The following is a 6,924-nucleotide window of genomic DNA, read 5'->3' as shown; positions in this document are numbered from 1 at the left end:
TATAATCTTATAGCCTCTACCAAGTATCTTTTCTACTATATTAAGTTCTACTTCTAAAAATTTTGGTTTAGATTTCAAAGGATCTGGTTGCATAACGAGTGGATAACTGCACTGTTACCAATAGGTAAAAGACAGAAGAAACTTCTGACCAGGTGTAAAAGCTTTGCACAAAAAGTATGTAAAAATAATTTATAAATGCGATCATGTGATAATTCATAATAATACATTACACAAAATAAGAAAAGAAATGTTTACTAAGAGAGATATTATATACGTGATTGTAGATTATTACGGAAAGAAAATTGTATCACGAACGCACTAACGGTCAATATTTAAAAAATATCGAAAGTGAGTACGTCTAAAACATTACTCACAATCGGCATTAGCAGAACACCATTTGGAAACTGGTCACAAAATTATGTTTGACCAAACCCAAGTACTAAACAAAACTAGGGCTTACTTCCCTAGAAAATATACAGAATCTCATATATATTAAGTATATATATTAAGTAATGTATGTTTGTTCCTGAAGGTACTGTGTATGAATCTATAAAAATAAATACATAATGATAAACTACACTAAAATATGTAATTACTAAACTGGTTATACTTGCCAAAGTAAATATAAAACATGTATATTACGTATCTATATATAGAACAGTTGTATCTATTCTAGTATCAATTTTTTTCAAATAAAATCAATAATTATATCTTTGACAAAAACAACGCGGCATGCACCAATCTCATATATAGTAAGTAATTAATACTGGTTTATAATATTTTCTTCAGAAGTGTTTTTTCGAACAAGATATGACACATGCGTGCTATCTGTTCATCATTATTATAAAATAAAAAAGTACTTGAAATAAGTTTTCCAGACAGACACAAAATATACATAAATTATACATTCTTTACACAATCAAGTGTTCAAAAATCTCTATTGTAAATTCACTTAATATACGCACGTAATTTTACATCTTCCGTTGTCAATCTCATTATAATAGGTGCACTTGGGTACAAGCGCAATGTTTCCTTTATACATCTATCTAAATATGGTAAGTTTTGCAACGATGACATGGTAACTTTATCGTCATTCTCTTTGAACATATTATTAACTTCCAATCTAACGCGATCCTGTATAAGAAATGGTAAATATATATAAGTACAAAATACATATACAACTATATAGGTATACCCGATGATAATCGTATATTAAAGTGATCAATGTAGAAAAGTATAAAACAGGAGGACATACCTATACATAACTTTTTATATAAAAACTGTTAGAGATAGAAGAGAGCGTTGTATGACGAATCCGATTTTTTGTAAATGAAAGCATTATAACGATTTTAAAGTCAATTATCAGTATGCAAACTTCACAATATTTATTGAGTTATTACTTAGTGACTGTAAACCAATAAGCGATGGTTTGGACTTCGTAGACATGTATGATTTTCATTGTAAAAAAAACTATAATCAAGCGCGAGCGGCGTGTAACACAACTTTTTGTGATCAACTGATTTTCACGACGGTACAACTAAGAACATCATACACGCCTACAGAGTTCGGGCCATCGTTTTTCACACGCTCATTGTCTCACATTCAGTAATTAATACGTCAATTAATATTGCAAACTTTACAAAATTATAAATGACTTTTCTGTTCAGATTGATTCAATCGATTTTTATACATCGACTGTGTCAAAATTTTTCAGACATTCTTTATACCCCGATAGCCAAATGATAGCAGTATGCCAGCAGTATGCACGCAGGTTTAATCAGCACTTTGCAGCAGATTCCACTCAGCTGTGTCATCATAGTGAGTGAATTATGTAGGCACGATATGTAAAGAAAACAACACAGCAAAAATATAGAAATAAATAAAGAATGAAATGACAATAGCACGTTATGCTTCAAATCTGCTACATTTTTTGAGCAAGTTCTGCTTGATTGATGCAATAATATTTGCATCACGGCATGACATATTTATATTCTTTTTTTTTCTGTTTTTCTGTCGACACTAGTTGAAATAACAGATTATGTTTGAATGCTGGCTACATTGTACTGGCATAATGTGTTATTGCAAACTTTTCAAAATATGATCACTCAGTCTTGGTTATCTGGGTATTTATACGTATAACTATATATATATACAGGATAATTCAGAACAACCCGTTATCCTTGAAAATACATATTTTTGACTAAATTCTAAGACAACTTTTTATTTGGCAAAATTGTGTCTGAAGCTTACTTTTTGAGTTACTAATAAAAATAGTTGACCATGATTCGGATCCAAGAAGTAGGCAGGGGCGGCGCAACTCACCGTGATTGACAGTGATTTATGTGATGCACGGATTAAATAATACAAATTACGAGTAAGTAAATAAATAAGTGAGAGAAAAAGAGAGAGAGAGAGAGAGAGAGAGAGAGAGAGAGAGAGAGAGAGAGACAGAAAAAGATATAGAAACAGTGGCTGCGGTCCGTTTCATGCTTAAGCGCACATTTATCTATAGTATACGTGACATATACTACAGATAAATGCGCGATTAAGCATGAAACGGACCGCAGCCAGTGTGTAGCGATCAGCTGATCGCGTCAGGCACCACACATAATCGCCCGCATCTGACGGTGAGTTGCGCCGCCCCTGCCTACTTCTTGTATCCGACTTGTGATAAGTCAACTATTTTTATTAACAACTCAAAAAGTAAGCTTCAGACAAAAGTTTGCCAGGTAAAAAGTTGTCTTAGAATTTAGTCATGAATATGTATTTTCAAGGATAACGGGGTGTTCTGAATCATCCTGTATATTTTTGTAGATAAATATACTTAAAAAAACAAGTATTATAAGTTCTTTTACAAACAAAATATTTTTGACGTACATCTACTTTGGTAGTAGTTTTTTTTTAGATGACAGTTTTTTATATGAGAGAGAGTGACATTATTCTACCTGAATATCTTTATGTTTGGCTAACATTATTAAGGCAAAATATATTGCCGACGTCGAAGTATCATATCCCTGTAAACATAATTTAGTATATAGTACATATTGAAATAATATGTGTCTAGAAATTTGAAAGAAAAAAAACATCAGAAATAGTTACCGTAGCTATAAATGTAGTGACTTCTTCCATGATGTCTGAATCAGTTAAATTATTTTTCTGTGACATGGTTATCAATAGATCCAACAAAGCGAGTCGTTTATTTTTACCTAAAAAATTTAATATCATATAGTAAGGTTTTTTGTTACATATTACTTTGGTAAAATCTTGTTTTTTTAATCCTGAACTTTATTTTTCAACAAGCTTATTTTATTTTTATAAAAAACTTGTTGTTATAAAATAATATACTGTAATTTACTTCAAGTTGTAAAGGAATAACTTGTTCTATCTATATTACAACTATACAATCGCGTTTTTGATCCATCTTTTTATACTTGTACTTACTTTCACTGTCTTCTGTGCCATTTACTTGTGTAAACGTATCACTTTCGATATTTTTTAAATATTGACCGTTAGTGCGTTTGTGATACAATTTTCTTTCCGTAATAATCTACAATCACGTATATAATATCTCTCTTAGTAAAACATTTATTTCTTTTCTTATTTTGTGTAATATATTATTATGAATTATCACATGATCGCATTTATAAATTATTTATACATACTTTTTGTGAAAAGCTTTTACACCTGGTCAGAAGTTTCTTCTGTCTTTTACCTATTGGTAACAGTGCAGTTATCCATTCATTATGCAACCAGATCCTTTGAAATCTAAACCAAAATTTTTAGAAGTAGAACTTAATATAGTAGAAAAGATACTTGGTAGAGGCTATAAGATTATATGTTACCTGTAGGTGATGATTTCACACATCTGATAAACATCATGACAAAAATTTTGGGCCGCGGTAAAATTTCTTAAAGAGATGCCCATAGCTGTTTCTATATTGACAATGCGTAAGTAAACAAATATTAAAATATTTTTATCATAATTTAAAAAATCAATAACAAGTTTTCTATATTTTTTAATTGTCTTTAAAACAAGGACAATGAGTACAGCAATAGAACATAAAATAAAAATTACCGCATATTATGTTTAGCATGTGGTTGCTTATAAATGGTAGTATCTCCTTCACAACTGGTCCTCTAGCATCTTTTAAGGTCGTAATCATGTGATTATTTTCTTTAATGAAAATGTCAACAAACCGCTTTAATATATGAAAATGAAATGTTGGTGTTATTATCTTTCGTCGTGTATGCCATTTGCTACCTGAAACATAGAGAAAATAATTGTCCGGATATTTTTATTAGTCGTTTGTTTAACTACTACTGTTAAAAGAGTGATACCAAGTGCAAGGACAGTACGAGCGGCGAGTGATGAGAAAGGGAAAAAGCAATATTAGGAATAGGAGTAAGAACAGTGATAATTAGCAGTATTACGAGAAATTAATTACTACTATATTACGATATTACGAGACTAAGGTGTCATATGTTATAGTATTATAATATAATATAATATATCATATTATCTGTTCATAAGCTTTATAGGTGGTAAAATGTTAAAATGTTTAAAGTGTTAATAGGCTAAAATGAAAATGAAAATGAAAATAAAAATGAAAGTTATGTCGGGTAAAGATTAAGATGTAAAGAGGTAAAAATGTAAATAGATAAAATGTAAGAAATGTAAGAAATGTAAAGTGTAAAGCAACCGGAAGCCATCCAAAGCCGAAAGGCAAGGATTAAGGTTAATAAATAAAAATAATAATAAACTACTACTGTTAAATGATAGCACATCACAATGTTTGGTAAAGTTTAACACAAGGTCTTAGATGTTTTTCAAGTGAAAGCTGGTCTACTTTTTTTATTTTTCTTTTCTTCTTGATGTTAGAAATGAAATAGAAATAAAAATGAAATTTTATCGTTTAATTAGTGCTGTCAAAAATTACTGTTCTTCATAAAAAGAAACATTTTTTTTGTCTATTTAAAAATTTATATCTTTTGGAAAGTCGAGTTGTTCTATTCAAAACTTTGTTTTTTCAAGAACTTTTATTTTCTAGAAAAATTATAATTGATAGTTCTAAGACAGAAAATGAAGTATTTCATATCACATGACACACTTAATGTTATTATTTTACCTCCGCTGGTCACAAGACTCCAAATCCACATCGCAGTACTTTGTACAGATCACTTTTCTCGATACACTGTATGTTGTTTAATATAATCTAGACAAAAAAAGATCTTCAATTACCGTTTTTATTATATAATATCTCATTTATATAGAGAGTACTTTTTAAAATCAATTTTATCAATTAGTTTTTATACGTATTTTTAAACATATATATAAATATTATACAAGTTTGTAAAATAGTACATGACTAATCTGTTTTTGCACTTTAGCTTTATCAAAAAGTTTCAGCCTTTATATAATTTCTTGACAATATTACGGATATTAAAAGTCAAGAACAATTTATTTTATTTTATTACTTTCATATCATCTGGATGACGAATCAATACGAATGGCATATGACAGAACCAAACTCTTACAATTGGATAGTATTGATCTTGTACTTCACATATTGTGTGTAATAGTTTTTCTGAAAAATATAAATAATTCTAAGTCACTTACAAAATGTAACAGATATATAATAATTTTAAACTATGGCAAATGAAGTTTATTTTAAAGAAAAAATTGAAGAATTCCTAATAATTTATCGAGATAACGTCTACATAAAGTGCAATATATAACTTGGCCATATATACAGATTAAAAAGAAAATAAAAAATTGCAAATATTTATTCGTTTTTATAAATACAAAAAAAGCTAAAGGTCAGTTTTACTAAATTGTAAGATCAAATTGATTTAATTTTGTCTGGAAGGATGAAACCGTTATTTGTAGGAACGGCGGAACGGGAACAAATAGCAAATGTATGATTTCAATGAATGCAAGAAATAAACGATAAGTAATATATATAACACTATTTACTAAACCGCACTTACATTAACTATTGAGAAATATACAAAGAAATATCACCGTGATAAACGATCGATCAAACTAATTGCTTGAGTTGAGCGCACACCGGTCAGAAGGAGCAAATCGGAAAAACTCTATTCTACACAAGGTACGGCACTCTTTTGCCACATGGCTATAATCGGCGTAACCGGCTGGTCGCTTCAGCGCCGCCTGTTCGACTCTTTAAGAGTTATTATCGATCATTACAATCGATATTCTTACAATGTTTAGGTAAAAGAGGTCGCTATTAAATTAACAATTATAATAAATTTTCCTACAAAATCAAATTCTTTTTCTTACCAATTGGAACAGTGAAGAGAAGTAAATTTCCTAACACTGGTAGAGCTGGTGGTCCCGGAATAAGATTTAGAAGTCGTCCTCTCTTTCCATAATGTAAATTATATTGATGTATCATAAAAAGTATAATAAGAAGTATAATAACCAGTACCAGTGTAATAATAATCATTGTTTGATGACGTTAACTCTGTTTTCTCTTGTGATTTACGTTCTTTTAGATCTTCTTATATAATATAATACCACAATTATATTTTATGTTTTTTATACTAAAACTAATTGTCGTCCTTCTCCTAAACACACAACCTAAAAAATATGAAAAATAGATTTTTATAGAAAAAGTAATAATTTTAAATTAAAATTTATACATATATATAATATATGTAACAGCAATTTCTTCTCTTTCAAAGCTACAACACTAAGAATTTACGTAAGATCCCAGCAAACACAAAGTAACACTTACGTAACATTACCCAGATAACCAAATTTGTCGAAACAGATTTTGCCAAATGCATGTTACAAATTTTGTTAGCAGAAAGACATCAAATATGATGCAGAGTTTGTTTTATCTGGCAATGTTGCAAAATTGTTAGCAAAAATATATCCAAGCTTGTTAACAAAACATAACA

The 6,924-nt window shown here is 29.4% G+C and overlaps 1 pseudogene; it reads right to left on the bottom strand.

Annotated features, from left to right (window-relative positions):
- Window positions 1–438: 438 nt before the first annotated feature.
- Window positions 439–6,572, bottom strand: LOC109862987 (annotated as a pseudogene).
- Between the last annotated feature and the right edge of the window lie 352 nt (window positions 6,573–6,924).

This window comes from Pseudomyrmex gracilis, unplaced genomic scaffold, assembly GCF_002006095.1.
Source record: "Pseudomyrmex gracilis isolate BER0280 unplaced genomic scaffold, ASM200609v1 scaffold_2822, whole genome shotgun sequence".
In the NCBI taxonomy this organism is placed as follows: domain Eukaryota; kingdom Metazoa; phylum Arthropoda; class Insecta; order Hymenoptera; family Formicidae; genus Pseudomyrmex; species Pseudomyrmex gracilis.
The sequence above is the reverse complement of the archived record's forward strand: the minus strand, read 5'-3'. Positions and strand labels throughout refer to the sequence as shown.